At 37.1% G+C, this 25,895-nt stretch overlaps 1 pseudogene; it reads right to left on the bottom strand.

The window, feature by feature from the left end:
* Positions 1-22,301, bottom strand: part of LOC113898075 — a 167,779-nt pseudogene extending 145,478 nt beyond the window's left edge.
* Positions 22,302-25,895: the final 3,594 nt, after the last annotated feature.

Here is a 25,895-nt window from a genome sequence, read left to right on the forward strand (position 1 = left end):
TAATAGTATTTGATATTGTTTCCTATATTGCATTAAGTACTTGGGAAAGGAATATAAAGGCACAGACTAAAAGTCCTTCTATATAATTTTCTTCTAGAGCTATTTAGAAATTAATAGGAGATGTGCAGAGGTGGTAATGATAAGTAGATACATTACTATTCAGTTGTTTTATGTGAGGAGAGCTGTTCATGCAACAAATATTCATTAAACAATTGCTTCATGCCAAGTATCTTTCCAGATACTGGGAACACACAAATGAACAGCACAGATGAGGTCCTTTTGCTGGGAGCTTACAATCTAATGGGAGAATTCTGTCTGGGGAGGCCTTACAAATGGTTGTGAAAAGAAGAGAAGCAAAAAGCAAAGGAGACAAGGAAAGATACAAGCATCTGAATGCAGAGTTCCAAAGAATAGCAAGAAGAGATAAGAAAGCCTTAATCAGCGATCAGTGCAAAGAAATAGAGGAACATAACGGAATGGGAAAGACTAGAGATCTCTTCAAGAAAATTAGAGATACCAATGGAATATTTCATGAAAAGATGGGCTCAATAAAGGAGAGAAATGATATGGACCTAACAGAAGCAGAAGATATTAAGAAGAGGTGGCAAGAATACACAGAAGAACTGTACAAAAAAGATCTTCATGACCCAGATAATCACGATGGTGTGATACTCACCTAGAGCCAGATGTCCTGGAATGTGAAGTCAAGTGGGCCTTAGAAAACATCACCATGAACAAAGCTAGTAGAGGTGATGGAATTCCAGTTGAGCTCTTTCAAATCCTGAAAGATGATGCTGTGAAAGTGCTGCACTCAATATGCCAGCAAAGCTGGAAAACTCAGCAGTGGCCACAGGACTGGAAAAGGTCAGTTTTCATCCCAATCCCAAAGAAAGGCAATGCCAAAAAATGCTCAAACTACCACACAATTGCACTCATCTCACACACTAGTAAAGTAATGCTCAAAATTCTCCAAGCCGGGCTTCAGCAATATGTGAACCGTGAACTTCCAGATATTCAAGCTGGTTTTAGAAAAGGCAGAGGAACCAGAGACCAAATTGTCAACATCCTCTGGATAATCAAAAAAACAAGAGAAGTCCAGAAAAACATCTATTTCTGCTTTATTGACTATGCCAAAGCCTCTGACAGTGTGGATCACAATAAACTGTGGAAAATTCTGAAAGAGATGGGAATATCAGACCACCTGACCTGCCTCTTGAGAAATTTGTATGCAGGTCAGGAAGCAACAGTTAGAACTGGACATGGAACAACAGACTGGTTCCAAATAGGACAAGGAGTACGTCAAGGCTGTATATTATCACCCTGCTTATTTAACTTCTATTCAGAGTACATCATGAGAAACGCTGGGCTGGAAGAAACACAAGCTGGAATCAAGATTGCTGGGAGAAATATGAATCACCTCAGATATGCAGATGACACCACCCTTATGGCAGAAAGTGAAGAGGAACTAAAAGGACTCTTGATGAAGGTGAAAGAGGAGAGTGAAAAAGTTGGCTTAAAACTCAACATTCAGAAAACGAAGATCTTGGCATCTGGTCCCATCACTTCATGGGAAATAGATGGGGAAACAGTGGAAACAGTGTCAGACTTTATTTTTCTGGGCTCCAAAACCACTGCAGATGGTGACTGCAGCCATGAAATTAAAAGACACTTACTCCTTGGAAGGAAAGTTATGACCAACCTAGATAGCATATTCAAAAGCAGAGACATTACTTTGCCAACAAAGGTCCGGCTAGTCAAGGCTATGGTTTTTCCTGTGGTCATATATGGATGTGAGAGTTGGACTGTGAAGAAAGCTGAGAGCTGAAGAATTGATGCTTTTGAACTGTGGTGTTGGAGAAGACTCTTGAGAGTCCCTTGGACTGCAAAGAGATCCAACCAGTGCATTCTGAAGGAGATCAGGCCTAGGATTTCTTTGGAAGGAATGATGCTAAAGCTGAAACTCCAGTACTTTGGCCACCTCGTGCGAAGAGTTGACTCATTGGAAAAGACTCTGATGCTGGGAGGGATTGGGGGCAGGAGGAGAAGGGGACGACAGAGGATGAGATGGCTGGATGGCATCACTGAGTCGATGGACATGAGTCTGAGTGAACTCCGGGAGTTGGTGATGGACAGGGAGGCCTGGTATGCTGCGATTCATGGGATGGCAAAGAGTCAGACACGATTGAGTGACTGAACTGAACAGATTTTTCTTAAAATATATTATTTCTCTCAGAAGCATATTTTTACAGAGTCCTTCTGGACTTTTTTATGAGTAGTTTTTTAAAATAACTTTTTTATTACAAAACAAAACAGGTGTGTTTTGTTTTTGAGGCAGAGTTGACCATACTATCATTTAAAAATAAATAAAAAATACAGATAGCAACAAAAGAGGAAAAGTTTAGATTAAAAAGCTTCATAATCCCAGAATTAACTATGGATGATCTTTTGACATATTTTCCAGTCATTTTTCCATATGCATAAACAGATATTTAAAAAAACAAAGCCATATATCTATAAAGTAGGTAAAGACATTTATAATTTAAAAAGTATATTCAGTAACCCAGTTTTGCTATTTTGATACAAACAGAGCATATTACAAACACTAGTTTTGAAAAATCTGTTAGGCAATATCCCTGTCAGAAGGAACAGAAACTGACACAGGTTACTTTCAAAACTGAGAATTTATTTTAAGAACTCATCTTAACAATGAAGGAACTGGAAATTCTTCCAGAACACAGAACAACCAGACTTCCTGGTGATGGTACTAGTGTTTAGGAATTGGAAGATCTTGCAGGTTTCATACTAATTTTAAGATCAGGTAATTCTGACCCTTCTTCAGCTTCAGGTTCTCTTCTTTGGGATCTGACCTCACTGCCCCACTAATGTGACTCAGCTTCACCTGTTGCTTGCTGCTTCAAACTCAACTATTCTTCCCTCTAACCCTATATCTATTTTAACAACCCCCATGCAACCTGACTTGCTATAATGTTACTAATACAACATTATTCCTCTGATGCACACATAGACACACACTGATGAAATCCCAGTGAAAACACTCCAGCAAAACAGATGGACTATAAATTCATTTGAGAACATTTACATATATTTGTATTTCCTCATGGTTTGACTATTTATGTGTTTTCAGCCAATGAAAGCTACTCTACACACGGTACTTTACACTCTTGGCCAATGAGTTTTCTTCATCACACTCCCCTCATCATCAGAAATGAGTGAATTCTGCAATACGTAGTTTCCAACTCTTGGTCTTTATTTCTATTATATATTTTGGCCCCTAGTGGCTTACAGGATATATAAAAATGATAGCATTGGATCTGTTACAAAAACTAAAGCAAAAAAAAAAAAAAGGGAGGAGAGAAAGTATGCTACAAAATAAAGTGAAAGTTTGGTGACTGCTTGAGATGCTTTTAAGAAAATGATCAAGGCATTAGAAAGTACATATAATCTGGCATGATGGGTGGGTGGGTAGAAGTCCTTTCATTTTAGCAACTACATCTTGTAGAGAAACTCAAGGTAATTGTGGCTGAAGACAAGTTATGATGTCAGGTGATTGTCAATGTTTTATATAAGTGACCCTCCTAAAATAGACTGAACAGTAGTCTTCAAACTGAGCAGTAGTTATGTCTGGAGGGTACTCAGAGACTTTATAGAGACATGGATAGTTTTAAGGGAATTCAGTTTCCAGAGTCCTTTTTTTTTTAATTCAACTTTTATTTATTTATTTTTGAATAAATAATACATTCCCAGATTTTATAATTTGAAGGTTCAGGGCATACAGAGTGGAAAAAATCTCTCTTCCATTTTCTAATCCTGACCATTCTTCACCCTCACACTCCTTACCTTGGACAACACATAATGAATAATTTCTCATATATTTACAGAGAAATATATTGAAATAATTTCTCATATATTTCAATTATATTCAAACAAATTGTTTGTTAAATTCCCCTTTTGTACAGAAATGGAAAATACTATATTCTGCATTTTCCATATGGGAACCTTTTTTTTTTTTTTTTTTTAGTTTTCTGGTTTTTTTTTTTTGGATACACTTCACTGAAACTGATCTGCCAAGGTAATGTCAAGATGTTCTTTTACTATGATAAATATCCTCCTACTTTATTCCCACCCAAACTGAATCTTCTTATGGGATACAAAAGCCTCCAGGTTTCAAACAACAGGGACACTTAAAAGAACAGTATCTTTAAGTCTTGTTTAATAAGACACCATGAGATGAAGGTTATCTTCTTCTTTTTTTTATTCAATCATTGTGGTAAGCAAGGATGGTCCCCAAGATGCCCAACCCTGAACAACACTGTATAATCCTCTCCCCTGGAGAATGGGTATCTGTTCTAGGAAAATCACCCCCAGGATTATATTACAGTGTATACAAATATCTTAACACATCAGATGGAGAGGTTCTTCTGTTGGTCTTGAGGAAGTAAGTTGCCACATCCTGAGAGGGCTTGTGAGAGCAACATGGGCCAAGGAATTGTGGGGGCTGTAGGAGCCAAGAGCCAGTAACCAAGTATTAATAGTAAAGTTGTAAGCAGCTGGATTCTGCCAATAACCACCTTGGAAGAGGACCTGGAACTCAGGAAAGAATGCTACCTGGCTGGCATCTAGTGAGATTCCTGAAGTCTGGTGAGACCTTGAGCAGAGGCCCCAGTTAAGCTGGCCAGGACTTCTGACCCAAGGAAACTGAGACAATAAATGCCTGTTCTTAGTTGCTACTTCTGTGGTAGTTTTTTATGCAGCATAGAAAACCAATTGGCTATTGTTCAGTGACTAAGTTGTGTCCAACTCTTTGCAACCTCTTGGACTGCAGCACGCCAGGCTCTAGTCCTCCAATACCTACTGTAGTTGCTCAAATTCATGTCTATTGAGACAGTGATGCTATCTAACCATCTCATCCTCTGCCATTCCCTTCTCCTTTTGCCTTCAATATTTCCCAGTATCAGGGTCTTTTCCAATGAGTAGGCTCTTTGCATAAGGTAGCCAAAGTATTGGAGCTTCAACTTCAGCATCAATCCTTCCAAAGAATATTCAGGGTTGATTTCCTTTAGGATTGACTGCTTTGATCTCCTTGCTTTGATCTCTCCAAGGGACTCTCAAGAGTCTTCTCTAGCACCACAATTTGAAAGCATCAATTCTTTGGCACTCAGCCTTTTTTATGGTCCAGCTCTAACAGCCATACATGACTACTGGAAGAAACAGCTTTGACTATATGGACTTTTGTTGGCAAAGTTATATCTCTGCTTTTTAATATGCTGTCTAGGTTTGTCATGTCTTTCCTTCCAAGAAACAAGCATATTTAAATTTCACGGCTGCAGTCATCATCTGTGGTGATTTTGGAGCCCAAGAAAATAAAATCTGTCACTGTTTCTACTTTTTACACCTTCTATTTACCATGAAGTAATGGGGTCAGATGCCAAGATCTTAATTTTTTAGTGTTGAGTTTCAAGCCAGCTTTTTCACTCTCCTCTTTCACCCTCATCAAGAGTCTCTGTAGGTCCTCTTCATTTTCTGCCATTAGAGAGGTATCATCTGTATATCTGAGGCTGTTGATATTTCTCTGGACAATCTTGATTTCAGCTTGTGATTCATCCAGCCTGGCATTCCACGTGATGTATTCTGCATAGAAGTTACATAAGCAGAGTGACAATATACAGCCTTGTTGTATTCCTTTCCCAATCTTGAACCAGTCAGTTGTTCCATGTCTGGTTCTAACTGTTGCTTCTTGACCTGAATACAGGTTCCTCAGGAAAAGCGTAAGGTGGTCTGGTATTCCCATCTCTTTAAGAATTTTCCACAGTTTGTTGTGATTCACACAGACAAAGGCTTTAGCATAGTCAATGAAGCAGAAGTAGATGTTTTTCTGAATTTCCCTTGCTTTCTCCATGAAATTTTGGAAATTTGATCTCTGGATCCTCTGCCTTTTCTAAATCCAGCTTGTACATCTGGAAGTTCTCAGTTCACATACTGCTGAAGCTTTGCTTGAAGGATTTTGAGCAGAACCTTGCTAGATGTGAAATGAGTACAATTATATGGTAGTTTGAATATTCTTTGGCATTGCCAATACAATGCAAAGAAAACCAATGCATTCATTCAAAAGCTGTTTACTGAGCACATACTATATTCCAGACACTGAGACATAGTCTCTAATGACACTCCAAAATCTCCAAGATCATAAGACTTGTTTTTTGGTGGATAGGATAATCATAAACAAATTTAACATATAAAATATCTAGCATATATAGAGAAAAAAATCAAGTAGGAAAATGGAAGATGACTTGTGGAAAGGCGAGGCATGTATGGAGAGGGCTATTCAAAGTTTAGCTTCACCTAGAAGGGGAAAGGTCTTGTAAGAAGGAACGTAACTGGCAATGTTCATAGAAGAGAGAAAACAGGTGTCCAGGCTCTCAGAGACCAGGTAGAGGGTTGGTAGGCACATGGACCATGTAGTGCACTGAGTCAGGATGGAGAATAGGAGATAAGGTTAGAAAAGGCAAAAGAGATCAGATCATGTAGAGCTTTGAAGGTGTTTGGAGGCTTTTATTCTGAGTGACACGGTGAGCCAAGGGAGATTTTAAGCAGGGGAATGATATGACTTGACTTTTCATTTAACAAACTCATGGTATCTCATGGTGGTTGAAATAATATAATGTGGGATAGGCAACAATAATGTGGTATAGATTGAGAGGGGGCAAGAAGGGAAGCAGGGACACCTGTTAAGATCATGTTGTAATAATCCAGGCAATTCGTGGATTCGTGGCTGGATCAGGGTGGTGGCAGTGGAGAGAAGTTGTTAAGTTTGAACCTTTTCTTTCTTTTCTAGAGAACTAAAGACAGATATGGTTGATATAGAATTAAAATCTCCTTTTGTTCCCCCTACTTATTTATATAAAGGTTTCTCAGAATTTATAGCTCTAAAAAATGAACACATAGAATAGAATAGATGCTAAAACCTAACAAATAAAATGTATCCATGGATACATGAACTAATTAAAACCCTCCAGCTATCTCATTAAATGGCACATTTTTTGTGTTCAATTTTTTTTGAAACTTTTGATACAGTTTCATCATTTATATGGTAATAATGCTAGTAATAAAACTCAATTAACAAATGTGTTCTTAACATGTGAAGCCTTATAGCCACAAGAATGAAAAATTAATTTCAATTTATAAAATGTTTTGCAGAAAAGATTGAGAGGGTGCTTAATAACAGGAATTTACAATAAATATATTTACTAAGAGTACTGCATTAAGCTAAACAACTATTGGGAAGTGAAATGGAAATTTTAGTACAAAGTAAGGAACAATGAAAGTTTTCATCTCTTTAAGAAAAATGTGATGATTACTTTTTTAATGGGTAAAAGTGAGCATGAAATCACCATGGTAGTGACATTCTGTTAGAGCCATTCAAGCTGGGTTGCCCCAAACATTAGTAGTACCTGAACCATGGGAACAAATGGAGGCCCACTTACCACATGCTTAAATATTTAAGAGTTATAAGTCAACCAAATAACTGTAAAGGAAAATATGACCTATTTCACTTTGAAAAATGTACTATCAATGTAACAGAAAATCAAATGTGTAAAATTTTGGTTTTTACAGATCTCAAAGTTGGCAAAATGTTAATGAAGACTGAATTTGTTTATAATGAATGTGTTTGGATGCTGTGCTGTGGAATTAGCTGTGTTTGGACACATGAAAAAATAAAAATATACCTATTATATAAATTGACATATGTTCTTCCACTGATTTAATTTTTGTCTGCATTTCATAAATAATTTATTATGTTGTGTTAACCAAATTCTTCACATAATTTGCATTTTATTGATGGCAAAAACTTAAAGATTAAAAATAAAATGTAGTTATAAACAAAGTGCACAAAACTTAAAAATATGTTTATAAAGAATTATATAAATGTAAAACCACTATTTTTCATGCTTTTGAAGTTATTTTGACTAAAATATTCAAAACTGTTAATTAAAATTAGGTGTAATATAAATTATAAACAATGAATGTTAAACTTTTACACCAAAATTAATTTTTGAACACTGAATTATATATTATTAAATATTTATAAAAGAAAGTTATTTGCAATTTTACAGTTCAATTTCCATCTAGTTGCCAGTGCAAAAAATATAGATAAATAGACCTCAGCTACTGTTTTGAATATACAACTGTTTCAAATATTACTTTAATTAGAAATCAAAAAGAGGCAAGAAAATGGGCATTTGACCCTATAAGGAAATATTCCTTTGTTCTTACAAGAATATGTTGCATGTGATCCATTAGCACAGGGATATGATCAGTTAATTAATTTGTCTTTCTCTTACTTAAGAATTTTGTCTACTCAAATCTGCCCTGGTCTCCAAAGCAGTGTCTGACTCAGGCATCAATGACAGTACATCCTCTGAACTTTCATGACACTGAGATGCAGTTTCTTTCTGTCCAGAGCACCAGGCCATGAGATGTGCAAAAGCAACTCCCTGGGGCTTGAGTGGTGTATATATGTATCCAGAGTTACAGGTCTTTTTATGTGTGTGTAAATGCCAGTTATATAGAATCCTGGGTTTTTGGTTTTTTTAATGAGTTTGTATGCTGTGCCTTTGTGGTATGCAGGGTTCTTCTTGCTCACGTCTAAGATTCTACTTCCTTTTTAAAAATACTAGGGTACTGTCATCTTTAATTGGGCAGGGACAAATCCTAGGAGGCAATATATAAGAAAAGGAATGAGTGCTATACTAAAAAAAAGACCAGAAAAGATTAACGCTTAATAGATATTACTCTTTGATGAGTGTGATATCAACTGCACAGCAATAAAGTAGCTGCAGAAACCTTATGGTCATATTACAAATGTGCCCCAGAAATGAGAGTATTTCAACCAATTTTTCAGCAGAATTCTCTCTGATTGAGTGCAAAATAATGAACTGTTAAGTGTGTCGTCTCTGAATCAGACTCCCTGGGTTCTTAGCCCGCTCTATCACTTACTAGCTGTGTGACCTTGGGAAGTTATTTGGCCAGTCTGTCTCTCAGAATACACATCCATACAAGAGGAATAATAACAGTAACCACCTAGTAGGATTATGAAGACCAAATGAGATAATCACTATTAGTCACCAACTGAGCCTGATTAAAAACTTAAGAAACACAAGCTAGTATTTTGAATAAAAAAGCTTACTGAAGTTAATTCATTTTAACGTATATTTTTGAAAGTAATATGAGATAGTGTAACTCTCGATTTGCCTGAATTAATGGAGAGGAGAGGTGTTAAAAATATAGAAATTGGGTAAAAGAAGCATTAATTCGTCTTTCTATCATCTGGAAATGATCATCTATTTTTAAAAAATAACTTTATTTTGTATTTTTTCACCTTTTTATGCATATCACTTTTATTACAAACAGAAAAGCAATAAATCTAAAAAGCAATTCATTTCTAAAATTGAAACAATTCCACCCTCATTTGCCAATACTACCACTAACTCTTTCATATTACCATGAATATACTGAAATTACATGCATTTAGAAATGAATGGTGGATTCATTCCTGTTGCATGGTTACTTAATATTCATATGGATGTCCTATTGAAGAGGAAAACAGTGAGAGACCTATAAAATACAATCAGGCAATTCTAGCATTTAAATCCAAAATGAAAAGACATGCATGTTGTAGAAAAGTAGTACTAAAAACAATATGAATTCATTTATTAGCAATAATTACCAAGTGTGCTTTGGTAGAATTATTGCTCAACAATCTTGTTTTATGATGTAAAGGGAGGAATTAAGGATATTTAAGTCCTGCTAAGTTGTTACTTTAATTTTAGAAAACAAAATTCCTCACATTTCCAAACCACAGAAGACATCTCATACGTGTGTGCGGGCACACACACACACACACACACACAGGAAAACACACGTACTTTTAAAGCCAGGCCACAAATTACTTTCAATTATAAATTTAAAAGAATAACTATTTACTAAAAATGTTTGCAAAATGGCATTTTATACTGTATTATTTTGTTGAAACCCAAGAAACAACCTCTAGACAGACCATTTTTAAAAATTCATACAAGATAGAAGAAATAATAGATTTGAATTTTGGCTACTTTAGAGGCACCATCATCCCTCTTTAGACACTTGATTTATAAATATAATTATTTAGTTTAACTATAATATCTGCATGGAAAAAATTTAGTCAAATCAAATTTTTACATTTTAGATAAATATCACATTCTAATTTTCAGTTAGAAGTAATTTTTAAGATGGATGAAGTTTTTCCCATTTAACAATTGCTCAGAAAGACATGAGAGAGAAATAAAATGCTCTGACATGATGTAGCATGGGTTTTGAAAACGTTATGTTAGAATTTAGGATGACTAGATACGGCGGTGATCTTTGAACAAATGGGAGTTTACTTCTGACTCTGAAGCTGATAATCCTTAGCTTCTTGTAAGGTGCATGTGTGCGTGCTAAGTCACTTTAGTCATGTCCGACCTTATGGACTGTGTAGCCTTCCAGGTTTCTCTGTCCATGGAATTCTCCAGGCAAGAATACTGGAGTGAGTTGCCATGCCTTCTTCCTGGGGATCTTCCAGACCCAGAAATTGAACCCACATGTCTTATGTCTCCTGCATTGGCAGGTGGGTTTTTTTTTTTTTTTTTTTTACCACTGGTGCCACCTGGGAAGCCCTGCTACTAATGTATATTATGTCAAAGCTGGGAAGTTATGTTTTCACAGCAGTTGAAAACAGTCCTACAATATATCAGTGGCAGAATCCTAACATAGAAGTGGAATCCAGGCTGCCTGGGTTCGAATCCTGACTGTGCTGTATTCTAGATAATAAAGGTATTTAAACATCTGTACTCCAGGATCCTCATCTTTAAAGTAAGGGTAACATCCTATCTACCACTCAGTGTTGTGGTAAGGATCAAGAGTTAATATATATGCTTAGAACTGAACCTGGGTATATAGTAAGCATTTAACTAATGTTATATTACTACTGTCATGATTGCATTATTGTTGTTGTTAGCCTTAATTCTACGATTAGGATTGTCACATATAATATGATAAGTTACATCTGTGAATCCTGATTGCTAAGACGAGTTTTTTCCCTGCCAATTAAACTTGTTCCATGGATGTCTAAAATTACACGTTAACAGCTTGTCTCTGTTAGGATCATGGAGCTGGAGCACAGCCACAGAGGGCTTCAAGTGGCCAGAAATCATGCCAATTTTATACTGTCCTTAGATCAGACATTTAAGACCATCCAGTCCAGTAACCTGGAGAAGGTGATGGCACCCCACTCCAGTACTCTTGCCTGGAAACTCCCATGGATGGAGGGGCCTGGTGGGCTGCAGTCCATGGGGTCGCTAGGAGTCGGACACTACTGAGCGACTTCACTTTATTTTTTCACTTTCATGCATTGGAGAAGGAAATGGCAACCCACTCCCATGTTCTTGCCTGGAGAATCCCAGGGACGGGGGAGCCTGGTGGGCTGCTGTCTATGGGGTCACACAGAGTCAGACATGACTGAAGCGACTTAGCAGCAGTCCAGTAACCAGTTATCTCAGTAGGTGGACAGGCTATAGGAGAAGGGATTTGGCCATGTATAGATCCTTGAGAGCAAGCAACTTATGTCAGGGATATCAATGACCTAGTCTTGGACACTAAGGTCAGGAGCAGCAGACTTTCCTGTAGAGTTTAGGGAGACAAACCAACTGGAATGAACAGCGGCACAAAAGACAGGGACAGGATCTCAATAGCAGTGGACCGTGTACACGTCAGTGTCCTAGTCACCCAGAAGGCAATAATCCATCCCAGCAGAATGACAAAAACACTGCCCCAAAGGCTCTTTTCTCATCCTAAATTTTTATTTTGTGGTAGACACTGGTTGTTTTGGTCACAGAGTGTCCATATATTATGATCACAGTACTCGATTTTTCTTTGGGGAAATCAGCCCTCTATGAGCTTTGGATGAAGATTTCCTGAATTTCCCAGATTGAAGAAGCTGATGTAAACTGTACCAGTCAGTGCATTCCATTCCAACATCCACAGGGATTGGATTAGGGTCGACACATCACTCAAATCATCTTATGAGAGCCAAGAAGACTTAAACCTAGAGCTTTATGTTATCATGAAGCCAGATTATTTCTTTTGGTATGAAGTGTGGTGTTGGTATGATCTCTTCTTGAGATCCCCCATGGAGCCCAAGGATGAAGTCCACTCAATAAAAGCAGAGATGAGAAATGGGCCCTGGTTGTGCTCAGTCAGCCAGCCGTGTCCCACTCTTTGTGACCCCATGGAGTATAGTTTGCTGGGCTCCTGTGTCCATTGGATTTCCCAGGCAAGACTACTGGGGTGGATTGCCATTTCCTCCTCCAGTGGATCTTCTCAACCCAGGGATTGAACTCACTTCTCTTTCATCTCCTGTATTGGCAGATTCTTTACCACTGACTCACCTAAGAAGCCCAGAGCCCTGGTTAGATCTCTTTATCAAATATCTCCTGAACATTAGCTTATATGAGCCAGTATGCTGTCTTTTGCTTAAACCCATTTGGGAAAAGTGTACCGGCCACTTGCAAGAACAACAACAAATCTAAAATAACACACATTTACCTTAACCACTTAAAACTTTTTTGGATAAATCTATTTTTTTTTTGGAACTCTGAGCTCATCAGGGAAAACCTGTCTCGGTTATCTTTGTGTCAACACATAATAAACCCTGTCAAGTAATTGATACATAATAGGTGCTCAATATTAATTTATTAAAGGAGTGAGTGAGTGAATGAATGAGCACAGTTAATTGGCTGTATCACCAAGGGCCCGGGGAAGAGGTTGGCAGACTGTGACTTATGGGTCATATTAGACCGAAGTCTGTTTTTGTTAATAGAACTTTATTAGAACACAGCCATTCCAATGCATTTACATGTTGTCTATGTGGAGGGGCTATCCACTGATGGGGAAGTGCATGTGCTGGGGTAAGAGGAGTTGGGAGGAATGCTTAGAATAAGAGTGAAGATAAGGGAGATAAGGTTGCTGGAGACAAACTTCTCCTGTATAATAGTGATTCTTGCTTACCTGGTCTAAAAGTCAAACTTACTTTGGTTTTGGAGATCATTGATATTCTATCCTCTTAGCATGTCGCCTGAAATTTTCTGAGGCATATGGGCCAAATAAGCAAAAATTCAGAGAACAGCACTTCTAATTAATAGGTCAATGTACGGTTTGTGCTGTAAAACTGGAAGAGGTATTTTGTGCCAATTTTGTAAAAACAAGAATGTGACAAAAATGTACTCAGAAAAAAGAACAGACGGTTCTAAAATCAAGTGTTTCTATTTTAAAAAGAATAAAACACTGTGCTAGAAATTTAGGAATACAAATTTTTTTTAGGAATACAAATTTATAAAAATCTGCTTTATTTGAATTCTGATTGTCCTCTCATCTCAAGCAATAGAGATCTTATAAAATGAACAAGCTTTAGCATTATCAGGATACTTCTGCTGCTGCTGCTGCTGCTGCTGCTGCTAAGTCGCTTCAGTCATGTCCAACTCTGTGCGACCCCATAGACGGCAGCCCACCAGGCTCCCCCATCCCTGGGATTTTCCAGGCAAGAATACTGGAGTGGGTTGCCATTTCCTTCTCCAATGCATGAAAGTGAAAACTCAAAGTGAAGTCGCTCAGTCCTGTCCGACTCTTAGCGACCCCATGGACTGCAGCCTACCAGGCTCCTCCATCCATGTGATTTTCCAGGCAAGAGTACTGGAGTGGGGTGCCATTGCCTTCTCCATATCAGGATACTAGAGGTGAGCAAAAAATAAATAAATAACAAATATTTAGAAATCGACATCTACAAAAATGCCAGGCTACTTCTATACTGAAAGAACAAGCTGCCAAACATTTTTCTCCTCTTCGGATTTGCCAGAGAAATTAAATTGAAATAGCTTGGGGGACTAATTTCAGTCTAACAGTTTAAATTTGTTTAACCTTTTAGTCTGTTAGCAAAACATACACAATATGCTGAACCCATAGAGTTGCTTTTGCTACTAGAATTAGCAACAAGAGGGTTGATTTTTCAGCACTGTTTTTCTTTTTTACATTTTGTATGTTAATGTGCCCTTTATTTTTCCCAATTTTCCTTGACAGAGGAATACATTTGTTTTAGAAGAGACTTAACATAACTTGAAATCTCTCTGAAATAATTTCCCCTAATTAGCTAATTTAGGGAGAGATGTGAAGAATACTATTATATTAACTTCCAAAACAATTACTTTGGCAAAAAGCAAATTAAAGCTGATCAAGTGTAAGTTTATTGCTTTTTTTTAAACTTATTTTTGTTCCATTTTATATATAACACAGGATGGAAATTCTGCCTTAGGCGTTAAATCATCTCAGGTTGGATGTTTTTGCTCATAAACAGGGAAAAAAACCTAATTGTAAAAACACTTACTTGCAGTAGCTATTTAGACAATCTCAACCATCAAGAATACACTGGAAAACTAAGAATAGTAATAAAAGCTGTAATAGCTAAGTGCATTATTTGCAACATGCATAATGGGGTATCTAGAATTATAAAGAAATTCTATTCCATTATCCCTCAGCTGAGTGACATACATAATCAAATGAAACTAATTCTTACTAATTTTTACCTAGTCACTGATTAAGCCCAGTGTAACACACAGTAGAAGTGTACTCATTGGGAAAATTTTATGTGCACAGATCTCTATTTTTTCTGAAATCTTCAGATATATAAATTAGATTTCCATCATTAGGTAATAAGTTAGTTGTCTTTGTTGCTCTTTATTGTTAAAATTTAGCATATAATTGTGTGTATACCTTTTCCCCCACCAATACTTCTATAAAAATACAAACAATATTGAATCACAAGTGTGTTGAGTCCTCAAAGAGCTTTATGTAGATCAGTTTGGAATGGAGCCTGGGCCATATAATATAAGGCTGACAGTATAGGCTAAGTGTTAATTTGAGAGGGACATTTCCTCTAAAATACTGGAGAACTTTTCTTTTTGCCAGACTTTTCTTTTTTTTTTTTTTAATGTGTTGCTCATGCTCCTGTGTATCTGAGTTTTCATCCATACCCTCATGCTGACATTCTGGAGAAAGGAAAGGTTACCCACTCCAGTATTCCAGCATGGAGAATTCCATGGACTGTATAGTCCATGGGGTTGCAAAGAGTCAGACATGACTGAGTGACTTTCACTTTTTTTTCATTCTGGCATTGGTTTGGTGAATATCTGGTCTAGTCTTCATAGAAGTCCAAACTTGTTCCACTACAGAATGATGTTTGGTCAAGTTTCAAAAGCTCCTTCAAAATGACCTTGTCACAGGTCTGCTTTTCAGTCATACACTCGTATGATTCATGGTACTAAAGCCCTTCCATCCATATAAGACATGTTCCCATCAGCAGCCAAATAGCAACCTTTTATTAATCTTATTTGCAACATTCTAAAATGAAGCCTAACTCAGTATAACTTACTGAACTTAAAGGAAATATGGACTTTAGTGTGATTTCTCTTTATTTGACTCACTTTTCTATAGAGCTATCTGGTTTCTTGGACCATTTCCAACCAATAAAGAAAAAAGCAGCCCCTGACGTTTAGGATCTGACCTGGTATAAGCAGCCAGGTTTGGACCTAGTGCTCACAACTGGATCTTGGTGTTTTCCTGTTGAATGTAAGCAATTCCAGAGAACATCAACATTAGACCAGAACACTCTGTGACTATGATAGATGAAGATAAAAATCATGTTTAAACGCAGGCAAAATGTGAACACTGTCCTAAGCATGAGAATAACCAAACATCATCTGTTGGCGAACATGAACTACTTTACCAATCACAACTTCAATTTAATTTTCCATCCCTATAGGTAAGACTTTGGAGAAGGCAATGGCACCCCACTCCAGTACTCTTGCCTGGAGAATCCCATGGATGGCGGGGCCTGGTAGGCTGCAGTCCATGGGGTTGCTAAGAGTCGGACATGACTGAGCGACTTCACTTTCACTTTCCAGTTTCATGCATTGGAGAAGGAAATGGCAACCCACTCCAGTGTTCTTGCCTGGAGAATCCCAGGGACGGCGGGGCCTGGTGGGCTGCCGTCTATGGGGTCGCACAGAGTCGGACACGACTGACGCGACTTAGCAGCATAGGTAAGACTTATTGAGATTGTAGTTGTAAAATTGTTTCCATATTTTGGAAAACCCATTCCACAGTGAATACTTACTATCTTGGATCATTCCCCAAATTATCCAACCAAAGCTGAAGTATAATAAGTTCTTTAACACACTCTTCCTTAGATGCCCCAGTGTTTTTCATAGTGAAACTTCTCTCTTGTTGCAACAAGTGACACACTCACTTGTTTAAGTACAGGCCTCTTTCTGAGGTCTCTGACTAGAGGACATTGACACGATGCTAAATGTCTCTAGCCAAGTGACCCAGAACTTTTACTCACTAAGCCTGGATCTCTTCTTGCCCTCCTGGTTTTATCTACACTTGATTCTAGCCTGACCTTAGGCCTAACTCATCTCTTAAATCTGCTATCTGCTTTGATTTGTCTCCAGGCTGCCTATGCCTATATATCTAATTCTTGCTGGCTCTTTTACTAAGACTCGAGACTATCAGCTTGATTTCTGGTTTGCTTTTCTATAGTATGTCAGATATAGTTCCTCAATACAATTGGTTAAATAAAGATTATTGCCATGAATAGTATAGTTAGATAAGACAACTTCTACATTTTTCCCAACTCTCAGATTGAATAGGTCTCCAAGCCTCCCTTAACTGTACCCACAATGGCACATATTCTCATGATAAAAGCTAATCAAAATAAAGAAGGCCAAATTATATTTACTCTTTCACGTGGTAAAAATGAAGAAAGTTTCACTAGCTCCATTTGAAACTCATGTATCTAGCTATATAAAAAGAGTAAGATTTTATTATTTAAGTGCAAACTCTCCACTCACAATGATAGAGATTTAATTCATCCTATTTGACTGGTTCATATTCATTTACAATTTTTCATTAACTTGATACTCTTATCTTACAATCTTATGTTTTAGTAAGAACTGCTACAAAAGAAAGAGATCTATGTCATGCATGAATGCACTATACAATTATTACCCTCAGTAATACGTCAGCTGTTGCTTACAGGTTGCTAAATTAAAGAAAATTGGGGTAAAATAGAGGACTGGAAAAGTTATAGGAGACATGTCTTCTTGTACCAACTCTATCACTTGGTTTGTTAAATAGCTCCAATCTTTGTTTTTTTTTATCTTTCAAATGAGATAGTTTGGCAAAATTTCTAAAATGCTGTAATTTTATTTAACAAACATTTCATAAACGTAAATATTGCCTCCCCTGATGACTCAGCTGGTAAAGAATCTTCGTGCAATGTGGGAGACCTGGGTTCGATCCCTTGATTGGGAAGATCCCCTGGAGGAGGAAATGGCAAACCACTCTTGTACTTTTGCCTGGAGAATTCCATGGACAGAGGAGTGGGACTGGCTGCAGTCCATGGAATCTCAAAGAGTCGGACACGACTGTGTGGCTTTCACTTTCACTCAAACACAAAGTGGGCTACTCTTAGCCATGCATAAGTGTCCAAATATCATACAACTAACTACTAGGAAGAACTAGGTTAATTAGTGGCATAATCTCTTTCAGTTTAGTTATATATAACTTAATGTTTGGTAAGTGTACTTTTGGTAATTCCTCTCCCTAAGGTTGCTGCTGTGTGTGCTCTGTCACTCAGTCATGTCCAATTCCTTGCGACCCCCTGGACTATAGCCCACCAGGCTCCTCTGCCCATGGAATTTTCCTGGCAAGAATACTGGAATAGGTTGCTATTTCCAATTCCACTCCCTAAGGCTGAGGGCTGCAGAAAAATACATGCATCCAGCAAACAGGTAACTGGGACATTTTAAGAATTTGCTTAAAATCTAAATAATAGAATGGTGTTTATAATTAGGTCTCTTGTTTCCCAATCTATTTCTTATCACCCATATATCAATATTCTGCCATCCTTAAAATTTTGTATTTTAAGTATGTGTGTGTGCATGTGTGTGTGTGAGTTCCTTCCCATTATGCATTTCTGTAGAAAACATATTATGCTTCTGGGAAATTCACTATAGTCAAAATATAGAATCAAATCCTGGGGAACAATCTGGTCTGCCAACATCCATTTATAAAGACGAAAGTGAAGGATTTACTCAGAAGGCTGAGACAATGCAGTTGCCTTGAAAAACTCTCAAGAAAGGTCAAATGGGCCTCTCAAGTGATTTGGGATTAAGTTGAGGTACTATGTATTCCCACAGAATTCTTCTCACTTCAGTTAGGATATAAATGCCAGAAGTTGAGTCCCAGCAAAATCCACTCATGTGTTCTGTGCCCTTTTCTCTAGGATCCCCCGAAGGCTGAACTGAGATGGAAAAAAAAAATAAATTAGATAGTTAAAATTTAAAAACTTGAGCATTTTGATAAGTTTATCCTTGTTTTAAATAAGAGGAACTGCCCAGATCTTGTTGTTTATATTTTAAAAGTAAGAATATTAAACCAGACTCCTGGGAAATTAAGCAAGTAGAAGAATGAAATAATGCACATTCTGTTGTTTTTTTGCTTTCCTCTGAAACTAATTACTGAATTTTCTATAACAGCATCCTTTTAAAACTGTGCACAGGAAGAAGAAACAGTGGAAGAGGTAAAAGTAAAAGGAACAGAAAGAGATAAGATATAAACTGCCAATTTAGGAATTAAATACGAAATAACAGGATAATATGGGAATTCTACAAGCAATGCTATATACTGAATTTGAAAACTTTGATGAAAATGTACCAAGTTCTCAAAAAACACAAACTATCACAATTCACACAATATAAAAAAGACAATCTGCATAACTCCATAAGTAATAGGAAAATTGAGTCCATAATTTCAAAACTTCCCATAACATAATCTCTAGACCCAGATAGTTTCTAGGGAGAATGGTACCAAATGTTTAATGAGTGAGTGACATCAATTCTATACAATCTTTTATAAAAATTAGAACAAGATGGAATACTCTTCAAATCAATTTGTAAAGCTAGATTATCCTGATACCAAAACTAGATGAAGACAATACAAAAAAGAAAAAACTATAGATTGAATATTCTCATGATTGTAGATGTAATATTCCTTAACAAAATATTAGCAAATAGAATTCAGCAATATATAAAAGAATTATACGTGATAACCAGGTGGAGCTAAATACAGGGATGTGAGGTTGTTTCAATATTTGAAAATCAAATAATATGCTCTATCATATTAACAGACTAAAGAAGAAAACACTCATGATCATATTGACTGATACAGAAAATGCATATGGAAAAATCCTACATTGATTCATGATAAAAATATGCAATATATGTAATAGATACACACATATTTTCACAAAGGAAATGTGTAAGAATATTCACAGCAGCATTACTTGCAATATCCCCAAAGTGGAAGGTATCCAGATGCTTTTCAATAGTCAAATAAATAAATGGTGCTTCATTCACATAAAACAGGGATTGGCCAACTTTCTTCTCTCAAGTGTCAGATAGTAAATACTCTAGGTTATTTTGGCCAGCATGGTCTCTGTCACAACTTCTCAACTCTGTCAATGTAGCTTAAAAACAACTATAGACAACATAAACAAGTGGATATGCAATAAAACCTTCAGTTCAGTTCAGTCCCTCAGTTGTGTCCAACTCTTTGTGACCCCATGAATTATAGCATGCCAGGCCTCCCTGTCCATTCACCAACTCCCGGAGTTCACTCAGACTCACGTCCATCAAGTTGGTGATGCCATCCAGCCATCTCATCCTCTGTTGTCCCCTTTCCTCCTGCCCCCAATCCCTCCCAGCATCAGAGTCTTTTCCAATGAGTCAACTCTTCGCATAAGGTGGCCAAAGTACTGGAGTTTCAACTTTAGCATCATTCATTCCAAAGAACACCCAGGGCTGATCTCCTTTAGAATGGACTCGTTGTATCTCCTTGCAGTCCAAGGGACTCTCAGGAGTCTTGTCCTACACCACAGTTCAAAAGCATCAATTCTTTGGTGCTCAGCTTTCTTCACAGTTCAACTCTCACATCCATACATGACCACTGGAAAAACCATAGCCTTGATTAGACAGACCTTTGTTGGCAAAGTAATGTCTCTGCTTTTCAATATGCTGTCTAGGTTGGTCATAACTTTCCTTCCAAGGAGTAAGTGTCTTTTAATTTCATGGCTGCAATCACCGTCTGCAGTCATTTTGGAGCCCCAAAAAACAAAGCCTGACACTGTTTCCACTGTTTCCCCATCTATTTGCTATGAAGTGATGGGACCAGATGCCATGATCTTTGTTTTCTGAATGTTGAGCTTTAAGCCAACTTTTTCACTCTTCTCTTTCACTTTCATCAAGAGGCTTTTGAGTTCCTCTTCACTTTCTGCCATAAGGGTGGTGTCATCTGCATATCTGAGGTTATTGATATTTCTCCCAGCAATCTTGATTCCAGCTTGTGCTTCTTCCAGCCCAGCGTTTCTCATGATGTACTCTTCATATAAGTTAAATAAGCAGGGTGACAATATACAGCCTTGACGTACTCCTTTTCCTATTTGGAACCAGTCTGTTGTTCCATGTCCAGTTCTAACTGTTGCTTCCTGACCTGCATATAGGTTTCTCAAGAGGCAGGTCAGGTGGTCTGGTATTCCCATCTCTTTCAGAATTTTCCACAGTTTATTGTGATTCACACAGTCAAAGGCTTTGGCATAGTCAATAAAGCAGAATAGATGTTTTTCTGGAACTCTCTTGCTTTTTCCATGATCCAGCGGATGTTGGCAATTTGATCTCTGGTTCCTCTGCTTTTTCTAAAACCAGCGTGAACATCTGGAAGTTCACGGTTCATGTATTGCTGAAACCTGGCTTGGAGAATTTTGAGCATTACTTTACTAGCGTGTGAGATGAGTGCAATTGTGCAGTAGTTTGAGCATTCTTTGGCATTGCCTTTCTTTGGGATTGGAATGAAAACTGACCTTTCCAGTCCTGTGGCCACTGCTGAGTTTTCCAAATTTGCTGGCATATTGACTGTAGTACTTTCACAGCATCATCTTTCAGGATTTGAAATAGCTCAACTGGAATTCCATTACCTCCACTAGCTTTGTCAGCACCAAAACTTAAATTTCTTAAAAATTTTCATGTATCCTGAAGTAATGTTCTTCTTTTGAACGGTAAAACAGTTTTTATCTTGTAAGTCATATAAACACAGGTGGTGAGTGGAATTTGGCTCATGGCCCATATTATGGCGAACCCTTGATGCAGAAGAATACTATACAGAAATGAGAATCAAGAAAATTACAATTACATGCAAAAATATGGAAGATTGTCATAAAGTTGAGTGAATGAAGCTAGACACAAAAGAATGCACATCATATGATTTCACTTTTATAAAGTTAAAAAATAGGCAAAATTAATTTATGATGTCAGAAGTTAGAAAAGTAGTTACATTGACTGAGGTGATTCAAAAGGGATATGAGTGGGGCTTTGGGGATGCTGGTGATGTATCTTGGTATGAGTGTTGGTTACAAGGGTATGGTTACTTTATAAAACTTTAATGAACTGTGTCTTATGATTTGTGTGATTTTTTTTGTTATACTTTAATGAAACTTCAAAAATGCTTATAATTTAAAATTTTCCACTGTCACTTTAATCTTTTTATTGGGGGAAAATGTTTTCCTCTTTCACTGAATAAAAATTCTGACAGCCCTGTGATTTTCTAGTCTCCCTTAGATAATAGATGGTCCTGTGTAAATTACAGGTTTGATTTAGAAATTATGATATATTAATCGCACATCCATATTTGTTCAAGCTTCTCTCATCCCTGCCCCCAAGTGTAGTCTACAAAGAATCGCTGCGTGATTTTAGGCTCTAGAGTGTTTTGTTTCTGTCTTTATTTCCCTTCTCTTCACTTGCCAATAACCCTTAAAGACCATATCGGTTGACACAAAAAAGGAAGAGAGAATGGAACAGGAATTTCTGATCTGACTGGTATTATTGAAATATACTTTTTGGCTTTGTAGAATTGTCAGAAAAATTGACCTTTCTCTCATGTGTACCTTCCATGGGGTTTTAAAATGTCTCCTACTAAGACACTCCAAATGTAACTCAGTTGATCTTGATAAATTCTATTTCCCTGGCAGATGCATTACCTTCAGTCTCTGGTTCTCCCATCATCCTTTCCATGTGAACTTTCTCTGTTGGTGTCCTACAGGCCATGTAGGTAGTCTTCTTTGAAAAAAGTCAGATAGCTCCAGGCAAGCTCCCTCCCTTAGCTGACCTACAAATGGTTCACAATAAACACTAGTGAATATTTCATTCAAATCCATCCTGGAAGCACAGGCAACCCAAAATATCACATCCCCTTCACTTTGCACTCTGCTTGGTAGTCCGTTTCTCTCACTCTTATATCTGGCAAAGTCAGATACAAGTCCACGTGCATGTGTTCTAAGCCGTCTTAGCCGTGTCCTATTCTTTGTGACCCTGTAGACTATAGCCCAGCAGGCTCCTCTGTTCATGGGATTTTCCAGGCAAGAATATTGGAGTGGGTTGCTATCCCCTCCTCCAGGCGATCTTCCCAACCCAGCAATCAAACCTGTATGCCTAATGTCTCCTGCATTGGCAGGCAGGTTCTTTACCACTAATGCCACCTGGGAAGCCCTTTACCAGTCCACTGTACTTCTCAAATTCTGGAAGTGTTGTCAAACTCACAGTGATTCTGTTACCACCAGATCTCCAGCCTTGAGGAAAAGAGAAGTCTACCCATCCTTAACCCCTGTGTAAATGTATGATTATGTGTATATGGGGTCAGTGGAAAACTTATTTACAGCATCAGTTCTCTTCAAATAAATATCTACAGATCCTCACAACTATCCAGTTCTTGACTTTTTTAATGTGCTTTTGATGGTAAGAAAATTTTAAAGTGGTGCAATCAGTTCCAAGTTATCCCGTTTGAAAATCGGTATTTTGTGTTATGTCATGTAATTTACAATTACATTATACTTTCTGTTATGAAATGAAAACAGAGCCTAGAGAAAGTAGTCATTTCAAATTTTGGAAAGGATTTAAGATAATTCAATTCTCAAAATGATTTCTAAAAATATTATATCAAATTAAATTTTCAAGAATATTTGAGAATTCAAACTATCATTTTTAGCACTCTAATTTGATGGATTAAAAAATAATTATTTCAGGAAAATTATTTTATTACACATTATATACATTTTTCAAACTGCTAATAATCTTAAGCTCTATTGACTGTTATCCATTTAACCATATCTATTAGCTATCTCAAAGGGAATCACTGTCATTTCATCTGCCCTGACTGTAACTATCTTGACCCTTTCCTTCATGCTTCTAACTAGGCTTTAACCCAATGTGTGGCTTCTTGCTTCTTCTAATTTATATTAGTTTTGTGGACTGGTAGTGTTTTATCCTTACTTTACTGACTTAAATCTGCCTTATTAATCATATTCTGTTGGTGTAATGTCTCATTTTCTTTTATTTTTTTTCCTACATACGAAACAAATGTTATGTAATGTTTTCTTCTCTTTCTTATACTGGATTGCTTCTCTATCTTATATAATTGAAATTCTTTCTTGCATTTTCTTCATCTGAATTTTCATCTAGTTATCATGCTATTTCTTTTCATCTTATCATATAGGATCAACTCTATCCAAAGCTTCCATTTGCCCAGATATAAAAATGGCAACTTGTTCAAGACTCCCTTTTCCTTATTTGGGGTCTATTGGTATTTCCCTCAAAGTATCTGATGCTGTATGTTCTCCCAGCTTGTCTGTTGCATGAGAGCATGGGGGACTAGGATTCAACTAGGGATGTGGGCAACTATTGGTAGAAGAGGTCTCTAATATTTTTGATAACTGTGCTCAAAATCTTGTATTGGTATTTATTCTACTTTTCAAGTTATCTCTCCCATTTCCAAAGGGGTATTGTATCATTCAAGGTTCAACTACAGAAGTATAAACACTAGGAGATATATATATATATATACAGATAGATAGATAGGTGTATATATATATATATATATATATATATATATATATATACATGTGGGATTATGCTCTATGTAGCTGGTTACTCTCTGTAAGGCTGTTTACATCTGAGTTTACAATTTTCAGAGCAAGCATCTGGGAAGGGAAGATAAATGTAAGGTGGAAGAGACAGACAACAACCTGGAATTCACAAGCATAAGCTGTAACTCCACGAGAAAGTACTGAAACCCATGCCAGTTTTTGTCGCTTCTAGTGCAGGGGACATGGGTGTCTTGCAGAAGCCAAGCACTACCTCAAAGAACTAAGCGCACTTACACATGGCCCAGGAGTCAGAGAAACTGAAGGAGAATGTGTGGCAAGATAGAACAGCTGCAGGTTCAGCAGCTGTTTGTATTTTTCATCTTGTATTTCACAAGATGAGTCAGTAAATCAGGAACAACATATTTGAGCTACAAAATGGCTGCTGCTTCCTTTCTGCCCTATAAATCTCCCAAGAATCTTCCGCATGGACCATCCTATCTGGAAACATACCGGAGGGCATTCTGGGAAATGCAGTACAACCTAGCCAAGTGGAAAAAAGTACAAAGGTACCTTTGGTTTCTTTTTATTATTATTATTTGACTTTTGCCTTTAGGCCTTTATTTCTGATACACACAATAAGACCAAAGCTTTATTTCCTATTTCATTCATTTCTCTCTTGAAACCAACCAAGAAAATGACAAAATTTAAGCAATCATGCTGCAAATTAAAGTGCTATTTGCATTGGCTTCCCCAGTGGCTCGGTGGTAAACAATCTGCTTGCAGTTCAGGAGATGCAGGAGACATGGGTTTTATCCCTGGGTCAGGAAAATCCTCTGGAGGAGGAAATGGCAACCCACTCCAGTATTCTTGCCAGGAAAATCCCATGGACAGAGGAGGCTGTTGGATACAGTCTGTGGGGTCACAAAGAGTTGAATATGACTGAGCAACTGAGCATGCACACATAGGAGAAAACAAAGAGAATAATAGTCCTTATGATTTTTTATACTCTGTATTTTGATTTGATGTTTAAACTTATGCAAATTCACTCCAATAACAATTATTTCTTCCAAGATATCTATGAAGCTGGGCTTACTACAACTGTATTTTCCATGTGCAAAGTGAAGTAAAAGGGAAGGTTTTAACCAAATTTACTCTCACTAAACCTTTTTTTTTTTCCTCCCAGAAACTTTCTGTAATCCCAAACAAACATTTATATAATCCTAAAAGCGAAGTCTTCATCAAAGTGCTTCCCTGAAATTACCTTGGCTACCCAAAGCATTTTTATTCAATGAAAAGGCTTTAAAATGACTCAGTTTCATTAGATAGTTATTTCAAAAGCCATAATTAACATCCAACTGTGAAAACACAATAGTGACTTAAAAAAAAACCAACTGGTGATGTGAAAAAATCAGCAAAACCTCATAATGAAAAAAAAAAAAAAGAATTACTGCCAAATGGTGAAACTATAAAGAAATCCACACACCTAATTAAGTCTGTACCTAAGGAACAATGATACTTCTATCAAGAGCCAAGAATTTGCTCCATGGCAAATGTACAAATTAAAAATTTAAACGCAAAAACTAAGTATCTTAAATCAACCAATGTTTTCTCTACTTGCCAGATTTGGTAATTATGAGTTGTCAGCTGAATATACATAGAAAATAAAACAATTTAAGAATTGAACTTTAGCTTCAGTTTTGGTCTTGTGATTATGATGCTTATATATATACTGCTTGTATACTTTTTAACTTTGTGCTATAAAGCTATTTTCTCTTCATTT

The sequence above is a fragment of the Bos indicus x Bos taurus genome, chromosome 1 (genome assembly GCF_003369695.1).
Source record: "Bos indicus x Bos taurus breed Angus x Brahman F1 hybrid chromosome 1, Bos_hybrid_MaternalHap_v2.0, whole genome shotgun sequence".
Taxonomy (NCBI): Eukaryota; Metazoa; Chordata; class Mammalia; order Artiodactyla; family Bovidae; genus Bos; species Bos indicus x Bos taurus.